At 39.8% G+C, this 12412-nt stretch overlaps 1 protein-coding gene across 6 annotated transcripts in view; it reads left to right on the forward strand.

Annotated features, from left to right (window-relative positions):
• Window positions 1–12412, forward strand: part of PARD3B (par-3 family cell polarity regulator beta) — a 926479-nt gene that overhangs the window by 516557 nt on the left and 397510 nt on the right. The window lies entirely within an intron of this gene.

Here is a 12412-nt window from a genome sequence, read left to right on the forward strand (position 1 = left end):
AAGGGAAAGTTTTCATTTTTATAATGGGGCTTCCCAGGAGTCTGAATGAGGGTGGTAATATTTTGTGTTACATTTTCCTGCAGATTTGCCACTGTTATTTTTCTATGCATTGCAAAGGGTGGAATAATTTTTTAGGTACATGTGGAGGGTGCTGTAAAATATCTTGTATTATTTGTGCCAAATTCCTAACTCGTATAAACATCTGTTGCATTTGAATGATGTCAACTGTATTCAAGTTACATTTAAGTTACATTACAAAACAAATAGTGCTACTGGAAAAAGCATGTTCGCATGAGCCCCCCTTCCCCATTTATTTAGTGACATCCCAATGTGTTGTTCGTACAAAGGTAACTTGGTATGGTAAGTAGCTGAGGATAACATATTGCAAAGTGTGCTCAGCTGTACCCGAAGCTCACTGTCTCTACACATGTTTACCTAATGCTCTGCACAACAAAAAACAAAAAAACACTATACTCACTCTACCAACATCAATGCAATCCCGTGGCAACACTTTCTTGGCCCACTGCTGGTCTCTGTGCAGCCTTCAGTAATGTTGTGCTAACCCGTGCTGCACAGTCAACACATTATTGCTGGAGGTCATGTGAACAGGGACCAACGGGGAACCAAGAAAGCATTGCCACAGGATTATTGGTAAGGGTATTCATGGTTTGTTTTCATTCTAGATGAGATGACCTGTTTTATGCATGTTTAGATTTTTTTTTTCCACATTTTCCCCCAAGAAAAATGTTAGTATGTCATATAGCTGTTCTTAAAGCTATCCTATGTCTTTATCTGGCTTCATGCTTGTATAGTAATCCAGTTGCAGTACTATCATTTCATAGTATAGGTTGGGGACAGGTAAGAAATGACTGCACTGAAATAATAGGAGTAGGAGAACAGAAAGAAGTCACAATCACTCTTGTTCTACTATTATACAATGTGCTCCACATCTTCAGATATCTTGTATTGACCTGACATTTATTCCATGTTATATTTTTTTGCATTCTTTTTGCCTTCTCTATGTAAGAATGACTGTAAAAATACACTTTGAAAAAGATGTTACCTAGTTTAAGGATAATGTTTAATGTTGGCCTGTAGAACTCAACCCACCGCTCTTTGCTTTTCTTCTGTTAAATCCTTTGTTACTGTTTAAAAGTGTTTTTAAGAATTCATATGTATAGAGCAAAGCAGAAAAGCATTCTTGTTAATACTCCTAAAGGTATTGTGTGAGACTTGTGGATTGGATTCACGTTGTAAGGTTTTGCAGAATAGCAACAGTACACAAAAGGCCAAGTTGCAAATAAAACCTAATGATCAAGTCGAGTCATTGATTTTTAAACAGACAGAGATGGCAGAGTGGATTGGCCACACTCTTAAAGACTGTATTTCTGCATCAAGTTCATAACAAAATCAATAATGTCATTTTCTTTAGAATGAACAAAAGAAATGTAAAATGCTTTGGGTATAACACTTAATAACCTGTAGCTGTACTTGTTTTGCGCTATAAATTTACTTACTATTGCTATATTTTTGGCCTAGTGGGTTTAATAGCATAAACTCTTGAATTCACAAATCAAAAATTAAAATATATTTGCCACATGAATCACCGCCAGCCTTAAAGGGAATGCACAGTATAATTCCAAATAGCCGTATGGGTTGTAAAACAGGCATCCACTTAGATTTGCATGCAGCCAAAATCTTTCTCAACAGATTGAAAAGCCGCCTTAGTATAAATTAAATAGTAAATCACATTTCACAGTTTGAGCTACATACCTATAGTTTAGACATAAAACTCCTGGCGCTTTGTTGTAATAACAAAATGTTATGCCGTGACAAGTTATAGGTAAAATATTAAAAATGTGTAGATTTTCTTTTACTCTAGACCTAGACCTATACAGCTATGTGAAACGCTATGATGAAGCTGGAGGTGCTTAAATATAAGTTAAAGGAGACATATTCACCTTCAATGAGACAAATATAAATATAATAAAGAACAGGACTGCACTGAGCAGCAATAAAAGGCTACATTTCAGAGAAAAGTGTCACTGGAGAAGAAGAAAGCTCTAGAGCAATGGCATGTCATGACCCAAGAATAACTGTGAATACTTGATGTTATTGTTAGTTGCTTGGATGACACACAACCAATTCTTATATCAGATAACAGCCCCTAAATGTGCTGTGATATGAAGTGTTTGTGGCTATACTTGGGTCATTGAATTTTATTCCATCTGACCTTAAAGGGCAATGCTTTTTCCAACAGCTAGTGGCAGGAAACCCCTTGCTTTTTTCTGTTTTCAACCCAGACTTCTCACCGATGCAACTTGCAAAATGACCCAGAAGTTGTCGCAATAAAATATTACCACTGGAGTTATGGGTATGATTTAGTATACAGATGTACTGTATTTTCCTGTGTATAAGACTACTTTTAAACACAGGAAAAGCTCCTCAAAAGTCAGGGGTTGTCTTATACGCCTGGTGTCATCCTATAGGATGGGTATTAATAAAAACTTCGGAACTGGCATGGAGAATCTGCGATCTCTGCGAGAGCTCAAAAACGGCTGCATCCCCGCCATATGTGGCAACTGTATGAAGGGCAAAGGAGACTGCAGGCGTCAGGGGTACGGAAAACAGATACGGTAGAATGGCGCTGTGCCCAGAAAAACACACCTCTTTCACCTGTATTGCCCATCCTACCGTTATTACTGTACCTCCTTCTCTACCTCTCAGATCTCACTGCTGTCTGATGTTTTTTTTAATTTCTATTTGGTGTGCGTTGGAAGAGGGGTAGTCTTATCTGGCGAGTATATCTCAAACTCTATGCATCGGAAAATACGAGTATATACTTTACTGTACCAACGTGTTTGCTGTAGGTTTTCCACCTGCAATTTGTGAACAAGAAAGTCTGCAATAGAATACAGTAATAGCAAAATGGTAGACAAATCTCCACTGCCAATGCTATGGACATTTTCTGTTAAAAAAAAAAAAAAAAAAAAAAAAAAAAACATTGCTAGAGGCATGTACAAAGAAAGGGACATGTATAATTAGTGGGAGTCCAACCTCTTAGACCCCCTTCAGTAGGGAGAGTAGGGTAATGCAGTGCCAAGCTCTGTTGAGCAGATTGCAGCGATAACAAGGGATTTATTCATTATTCCTGTAACTTTTCTCATCTCTACTTTTGACCACACAGCTGTGCAGAGAGCAGCAACCAGATGCAATAAAGGAGTTAGGCTGGTATGACACTGTGTTTTTGCAGCCCGTTTAACAGATTCATTTTTAAATTGATACTTTTAACATTAAAAAAAAAATAACCACATTTTTGTGTACGCTAAAAAATAAAATAAAACCTGATCTGTTACAACCCCCCCCCCCCCGCCCCTTTTTTAATGTAAGTCAATAAAAAAAAAAAAAAGAATCAAAACAGCTGCATCTTTTTTTTTACCCCCTCAATGGGGACATTAAAGAGACTGCAAAAACACAGTGTGGACTTAGCCTTATCTGGGAGGAGAAAAAGCAATATATTTCCTAGATCCCAGCGTTCCTTGTTGTCTCCAAAGTTTCTGAGAGAACAGGGAGATTAAAGTGGCACACCTGGAGTAAGGAAAGGAAAAGCTTTTCCTCCTGGAAAATCCTTGGATGAGCTTTAGTTGCAGTTTCCTACAGTGCACCTATGCTGTGGGAAAACAGTAAACAGGTCAAAGGGTTATATCCGCACTGAGCCCCATTCTGATTACTATGATCATTCATTACTATGAGTTCAGAACCGAACCTATGCTAAAGCAATGGCATATCCTAGCACTGACTGTGCCCTAGCTTTAAGTATGAGACTACAGTACCTCTTTGTCATGTATCGTTTTTACGTGTCTGTCTACTTTTTAAAGGTAGTCTTCAATATAATTACTTAAGCTGTGATCTATCCACATGCCATACCGTTGTACTTTGCTGATCCTTGCCATAGTCTTATATTACTTTTCATTCTCCACTGTATTTTTCTTATGCAATTAGAGCCCATGAGCCCATATAGCTCAATATGCTGAAGCAATCACATGACATTTGGGAATACTTGCTAAATCATAGAGACCAGAGCAGGGCACCAAATCACTTAGCGCTAAAGACTGGGGCATTAGACTACTTACTGATAAAATCTTGTAAAGTAAACACCAGGAATAAAGGCCTTAATTACATGGAACGAAGGAAGGTATACAGCCGATTATCGTTTCGTGTTATAGAAGGCAACGATCAGCCGACATGTACAATGTCGGCTGATCGTTCCAGTAGTTTGTTTTTCAACTTAGACCGCTGCTATCCCCTATGGGCTGCCCGGACGATCTAGCAATCATGCGGGCATGCGAGCGGGGAACGAGCAGCAAACCAGCGCTGACAGCGATCGTTTGCTCCTCTCAGTCACCCCGCAAATTATTGGCAGCTGAAAAGCTAAATTGTTGGTTGCTTGATAACAAGCGCTTTGACGTATGACACAACTCCATCTAGATCTTAAGTAGTTTTGTGATCTGTTCTGCCTTTTATGCTCTAACTTGTGAAATGAATATGAAGAGCTCTCATATGATGGATACCTGATATATCTGATATGGAATCCATTTAGCCAAAAAATAAAAATATCACAGTTTTTTTAGTCCAAAATGTTTACTTGCATTCCTTACTTGAATTGCTGGCTTTTAATAAGGAGAAATGAACATTTGTTTATAGGAAAGCTGTGTGTTTGACACGCTAAATTCACATTTCTGACAGAAAATGTCTTGTGCCCACATTCTTGAGCAGTACATCGTGACAGGTTCAGCTGTTCAATCCATCATATTGTAAAACATGGAGATTCAGTTTTCACTTTTCAGATTCTCACATTGGTTCAGTACTTGGCAGTTAACAGGAACATGTTCTACACTTTAAAAAAGACGGTCTTATTTATTAATAGTAGTCTGACACACAGACAAGTCTGTACCATCTGTCGAGGAAAGAGGACTTGAAAGTCGTTAAAAAGAATTTGTGCTATATGTGTCACTTAACATGATGTATAACTGAACATTTAACTTCTATATGTATATAGAATATATTAGAATGAGATGTGGAGCAGAGAAGCCCTAGTAGGTATGCAGTGATACTTACCCCTTATCAGGTTCCACCATTCTCCAAATTTTATAGCCTTGGTAGCATTATTAATTAGAAGAATTTATATAGTACCAAAGGTAACGTTTCTCCTTGAGGAAAGTGTCCTAAGGACAAGTGGAGAAACTTGACCTCTTTGCTCCCACAAAGCCAGCCAGCGCCCTGCACTGTATTGATGAGGGGCAACATCTCTGAAACAACAGTGTGTGCAGATGGGTATTTCCTTCTGGACAGATCTCTGGGATGGCATACATTCCCAGTCATGTTTTAAGGCTCCTAATTGGAGTGAGACTTTTACTTTAAGGGTAAGCAACCTTGAAATGGTAGTCCAAGAGCTGTCTTGCATACTCATTTCTCAGTACATTTCTCAGAGAGAAAGTTTTACCTTCCCTCATACTGTTGTCTCAAAACTAGAGATGAGCGAACCGGGTTCGAGTTCGAGTCGTTTCGAACCCGAACGTTCGGTATTTGATTAGCTGGGGCTGCTGAACTTGGATAAAGCTCTAAGGTTGTCTAGAAAACATGGATACAGCCAATGACTATATCCATGTTTTCCACATAGCCTTAGGGCTTTATCCAACTTCAGCAGCCACCGCTAATCAAATGCCGAAAGTTCGGGTTTGGATCGACTCGAGCATGCTCGAGGTTCGCTCATCTCTACTCAAAACATCTCTTTGATCTTCTACCACCACTAGGGCATCTTAACCTTATATAGCTCTATATGACTCCCATAGAAGACCTATGCACCTAATATGAAAAGGGTCATGAAAAAGGAAAAGCAAAATCCATAAGAGCAGATGTGTGTGTTCAACATCCTGTTAGTAATCCCTTTGAAACCTAGAATGTTCAGCAGGTATGTATGCATTAAGGATTAACCTTCTGGTGCCGCTTAATATCAATATACTCCTGGCCACCTAGGGTACAAGACTTGGTACTTGTTTGTCCAATAATCTCATTTCAATTATCCTTGAGTTAATTCTCCATACAATTGTTTGCTTATATTGCCGAAGCCTATGCACAGATTGTCAGCATTCTTTAAAACAAGGAAGGCAGTTATGCAGACTGCCACTATGATAAGTTTAGCATTGAGAGAAGCCTAAAATGACCAATTAAAGAGTAATTTTACCTTTACAAGGACTTTTTAAATTGACATTATACTACGTAAATGCAGAATGAAGCAACTTTACTTTTTAATAGCCCTGATTAAAATATTCCTGTCATCTTACATAGATGTAACATTTGACATACATCTGACCACACTGCCATCCTGCTCCTGGCCTCTGTCTTCTTTCTGTGCTTTACCCTTCACTACTCTTCAATAATAATAGTAATAATAATTTTTATTTATATTGCGCCAACAGATTCAGCAGCACTTGACACTTCTGTGGATACATACATAGACAAAAATCAGACATTTACCTGTAATTATTAAACCATCCATGAGGAGTAAGGGCCCTGCTTGAAAGAGCTTACAGACTATGAGGAAAGGATTGGAGACGAAAGACAGAGGGGCAGAAGTGCTTCATTGCTACCACCTTTATAAATAGGACAAGGACAGTGCAGGTAGGGGTGGGCGAACCAGTCACTAACCAATGTCTGCCTGTATAGGTGTAATTGATTGACATGTGTGTGTGTGTGTGTGTGTGGTGGTGGTGGTGTGTTGACCAAAACTAGGAAACCTGATAGGCCTGTTTTAAAAGATGAGTTTTGAGCACATGTTTGAAGCTTTGGGTATTGGAGGTGAGTCTGACACTTTTAGGTAATGCATTCCATAGAACTGGGGCAGCTCGGGTAAAGTCCTGAAGACGGGAGTGAGAGGTGCGGATTAAGGAGGATGTAAGGTGTGGGTCATTAGCAGAGGGTAAAGCACATGTTAGGGCAGTAGATAGAGTTAAGGGAGCAGATATAGGGAGGTGCCACAATGTAGAGAGCTTTGTGGGTGAGCAGTGTATGTTTGTATTGTATCACGTGCCAAGCTTATTTGTTTAAATATAGGAATCTGAGCAGGGGCGTAACTAGAAATGGCTGGGCCCCATAGCAAACTTTTGATTGCCCCCCCCCACCCTCCCGACTGACCACTAAACAGTCAAGTGAAGTCATAACTACATAACTGCTAGCTCTGGTCAGGAGTGCTTGCAGTTAAAGGGATATTTGCAAAACCCAGGAGACCAGCGGGGCCACCCGGTGCTGCAAATGATGACGGCTCAGGGGGCCCAGTGTATTGCAGGAGCAGGCCATGGGGCCCCCTGATGCGGCGGGCCCCATAGCAGCCGCTATGGCTGCTATAGTGGTAGTTACGCCCCTGAATCTGAGCAACTTTAAAAGGAGCACAATTTCAATGGATAGTTTACTGGGTCAGAGAATCTTCAAAGTGCCGGTCTTATGGCGTGTTCCCTGTATGGAGTGCACACATTGCAAATGTGAATGTGGAGACACAACTTAACAGGGTCATCAGCACTGGACCATAAATCAGTAAAAGAAAATGGCCTGGTCTAATAAATATTACTAAATAATTTTAAGGAACATGAGAAAGAGTTTAGTGTGTTGACTTGGCCTTCAAATTCCCCAGATATCAGTCCAATGGAGTATTTGTGGGATGTGCTGAATAAACATGTCTGACCCATGAAGGCCTCTGGTAGTATACCTCGGCTGCTAATATCTTGGCACCAAATTCCACAGGAAAATTTCCGAGGTCTTGTGGCATCCATTTCTCTTTGAGTAAGAGCTGTTTCGGTGAACAAGGAACAATCTAAACAATATTATGCAATTTAAATTTTATGAATAATCAAGTCTACACCAACAGTAATAATAGAACAAACACAAGCTTATTAAATATGTAAATGAGCAGCTGAACGCATCTGTTACATATTCCATAAACCCTTAACTGTGGGGAAAGTAGTATGTGTACATACTCATATCGTTCTGCATTGGGAATATTGTCATGAGTGGAGAAAAATGCATTTATTCTATTTTGTTATAGTCAGGTGTGACAGTGCCTTATAGACTAAGGTAAATGCCTTTCAAAAAGTACCTGACATTATCATTGGCGTTTAAAGCAAAGATGCTATTGCACACAGCACAAAGTTTAGTGAAAAGAATGCAGCTACTCATTCCCGGATGCAACAGTTACAATTGTCCCAAAATCCCAAACTCAAACTAAAGTATCCAAAATCAACAATAAAAATGTTATACCTAAACCAAAACCACCCTAGTGCACCCTAACCTGCCCTGCTTAATCGGCAAATCAGTCCCTAGGTAGACGACTTGATCTCCTGGCCTTTCTCTAACTGCTCTGGTCTGTCCCTGACCTGGAACTAATGGAAAGAAACAGTGGGTAAGAAATTAAGGCAGGCATGCACAGAAAAATAAAGTTCAACAATGTATCACTATTGTTACAATGCAAAGAACCAACTGTGTGGGAGCCCCCACAAAACAGAAGTTCACAAACACCAGCGCTATGATAGTCTTGCAGCTGTTAGGCTGGGAGTCACCCGCTTCTCTCCACAAATAAATAAGTTACTAATAAATACTAAAGTGCCAAGCGCAAGTAAACATGTACTGTAATACTATAATATTATAAGTGCAACAATAGGTCTCTTTTTATATAATTGCAAGCTGTACATCCCTATGAATTGAATAAAAGTGAACTACAAATGAAACCTAAAATGCCAAGCATAGATATTCTGAGCTGTAGTACTTAAAAAGGCAATGATAAAACTCCTTTATAGTTGTACGCTAGATATCACTGTGAAATAGATGAAAGTACCTGTAGAAATCGTGCAGTAAAAACTTCATAGACGTAGTAGTCCTCTAATGTTGGTGGTAATGGCAGACTGAGATCTGGTACGTTGGCGTTGCTCCAAGGTCCAATTATGGTGCAGAAATGTGCAATACTTTTCCCAAGCTGTTTGGATAGGGATGCCCCGGCTGGCGGGTAATCCCCCCAAGAAAAAAGAAGGTTCACGGAACCGAGTGACGTCACTCTCTACCTCTACGGATTCCCGTAGAGACTCAAAAACCAACACGTTTCAGCAAAGTAAAGCGTTTGCCTTCGTCAGGGTTCACTATTAAAAGTATCACTATTGAACTAGTAAAATAGTCCCCTTGAGTTTTAGGCTTTGGTCACATCTTATAGGCCAAAAGAGGTATCAATTATTTTATACCTCTTAATTTATAATCCAAGTCTTGTACATATCTGCAATTTGTACTGCACAAAGTACTAATAAAAGTAATGTTTTTAAATTACTGGTTCTTATAGACTATTGGAAACTTTATTTGGTGGTGGTTCATTAACCTGTCATGGGAACCAAGGGGTTCACTTTTATTATCGGAAAAGGGGAATCATCAGGGCCATATTAACAGCTGCTGCTGCTTTAGACACTAAACCTGAAGACGCCCCATCATGGGGAGTGTGGGAGAGTGGCTTCGTAAACGCATTTTTCATGTTTTTTAACTGCTTAACACATAAACAAATTTCCACATTGAATCAATGATTAGAGCAGTCTGCATATTGTCTGTCGGAATTCTCACCACAGGATTGGTAGGTAATAGCTCCAGGCATCACATTTAATACCGCCATACCAGACCTAAACAATACTGACATACTGTGACTGTATAACACTGCCATACCAGACCTGAATAATTACATAATTACACCATTACCCCCTCCCCCCCCCCCCCAAAAAAAAAAAAAAAACAGAACACCAGAAACAAACAAAGAAAAAAGTTGTTTCCTACCCCCTGCTCCCTGTTGCTTCCCCCCTGAAAGGTGCTCCCCTCGGCATCAGACCACGGGTGCCTAGTGGTGAATACGGCTCTGGGTATCAATGCCTAAACATGGCAAAACTGTTTGTTTGGCATACTCATACAGGGTGGTATGAGTCCCCAGGAGTGTCCCGTGGGTTCCAGCAGAACATTTCCCACAAAATGAGCTATTGATATCTTTGTTTTTTGGTCTTTTTGTTTGGAACTACATGTTTTTATCCCACACCTTGAATTTAAGGTAGCTGAAATGAATCATTCTAAATTTTATTTATGATTTTTATTCTTACTCTAATTTACTTTACTATATAATCATTTTATCAGCATAGTTAAAAAAATAGCATAAACTTTACTATTTGTATTACATACAAATGAGATTCCTTTATAGGCAAATGCATTACGTGAAGTTTCTGAGCCTAAATATTAAATCTGTAAGGGACCCAACTTACTGTACCATTTATAACACTGGTGTAGCGCAAGGATCATTGAGTCCCCTCTGGCACCAGGGCCCAGTGCTTCTGCTATTTCTACAGTCCCATGTTTATGTTTCTGGGCATTGACTCAGCACTGCTTGACTGAAAATGTTACTGAGACCAACTACTAGGCTGGAAAACCGATGCATCTTTTATGGATCTACAATCCAAAATGTTTTTAATGCATTTTTGTTTTTAATCTTCTAGCACTTAAGATATTGATGCTCGAGCTTCCTGTTAAAAACAAACAAACAAAAAAACTACTTAGTTTTTGAGATTTAAATTCTAGGTAGTCAGAATCTTCAACCTCTTCTTATGTACTCTACAAAAGAACAAGCTTGTCTCCTCCTTCCACATAGCAAACCTTTTTTTTCTTCTTATGCTTATGTTTCTTATGGTGACCAATGAGTTTTAAAGAAGAACATTTAAGCGGTGGAAATTTAAGATCTTGGGCAGTTAACTTGTGGCCTTTGCAAGGTAACTCAAGTCAGTAGGTGAGAAATGTAGTTGGAAAAACAAAGCTGGCCTATGGTTTTCCTTAATGAGAGGTCACCGTGTAAAAATTGAGACCACTAGCCAAAAAGAGCAATTACTAGAGATTTTATTTCTCCTTGCTTAGTTATTCTTCAGACTTTAAAGGGCAAAGCAGCTGAGTACACAACTCCAATTCATTATCCAACAAGCCATTAGTGCTGGAGATCCCTACTGAATGCCCATGTCTATAATGGTATCTAAGCCATATGAAACATTATTGGTAATTGGTTTTCATTAACCTTTTGGCTGCATGTAACTAGAGCGATGCAGACTCAGTCTTCAAAAGATGATTAATATTCTTGAAGTTAGGTTACAGACGTAATTTGTGCAAACTGTAGGTTGTAATGCTCTGGTCATGGGGAATAAAAAGTAAAAGGTTACGGGATCTGATCTTTTTATTCTTTTAGTTACACTTTCCAAAGATCTGAGCAACAAATAGAGAAAAAAAACGACTTGAGGGAAAACATACTGTCAATGCATGTTAAGCAGATATAGATGACAATATATTTCTTTTGTACTAAGCAACTATTTCTGCAAGATCACAGGCCATGAAAAGAAACCAGCCCAGGTGAAAATAAAGAAATAATTTCTTTCATGAACAGATAAAACAAATGTTTAAAAAGGCTTGCTTGTACTCATATAAAGAGTCCTTTGTGTTTTATAAGAGTCTTTTTTTTTAAAACAAAGAAAGAGAAAAGGAAAAACACAAAAGGCAAAAAGTCTTCTACATGATCTCCCCCTACTCCTTCTGCCAAACCACAATGTTAAAAGACATTTTTCTTGTAAATTGCAGGAGACAGAAACGCTGGTTGTTCCTATTAATATGTGCTGCCTGCCATAGCAACAATGTCATTCTCCAAAGCAGTGTGAAGATCTAGCATTGTTACCTGCACACTATAATACCTGTTGCTAAACATTGCAGAAAACATGTTTAGATCATGCTTACCACCGTTTCGGAGGAAACCATGTATTCCATAAACACTTATCATGAATCACTATTAACTACAATGGTTTTCCATTATTTCCTGTTAAAGGAGACCTGTCACCCTCCCTGTGTCGGGGTGACAGGCTCCCGACCCCCAGCTAGATCCCCTTATACTGACCTCATCTCGCCGAGTCCCACTCCCGGAGCCCGTCCCGGGACGGAGATACCCTGGTGAGAAGCCGGCACCTGCGCTGTGGAGATAGGTCCGGCGTCCATAGAGAATAAATGGAGCCGTGCGCACGCTGCAGAGATGAATCCGGCTCCATTCATTCTCTCTGGACGCTGGACAGCGCGCGTCGGCTTCTGGCCAGGATATCTCTGTCCCGGGACCAGCTCCGAGAGCGGGACCCAGCGAGATGAGGTCAGTATAAGGGGATCTAGCTGGGGGTCGGGAGCCTGTCACCCCGGCACGGGGGGTGACAGGTCCTCTTTAATGTAAGAGTTTGCAGCACAGACATCTTTGGCTCCTCACTTTTGCATCACATGCTCTAATTCCATCCTGCTACTCCTTTGGTTCCAGTATACTGCTGCTCTCTATACA

This window comes from Dendropsophus ebraccatus, chromosome 9 (genome assembly GCF_027789765.1).
Source record: "Dendropsophus ebraccatus isolate aDenEbr1 chromosome 9, aDenEbr1.pat, whole genome shotgun sequence".
NCBI classification, from domain to species: domain Eukaryota; kingdom Metazoa; phylum Chordata; class Amphibia; order Anura; family Hylidae; genus Dendropsophus; species Dendropsophus ebraccatus.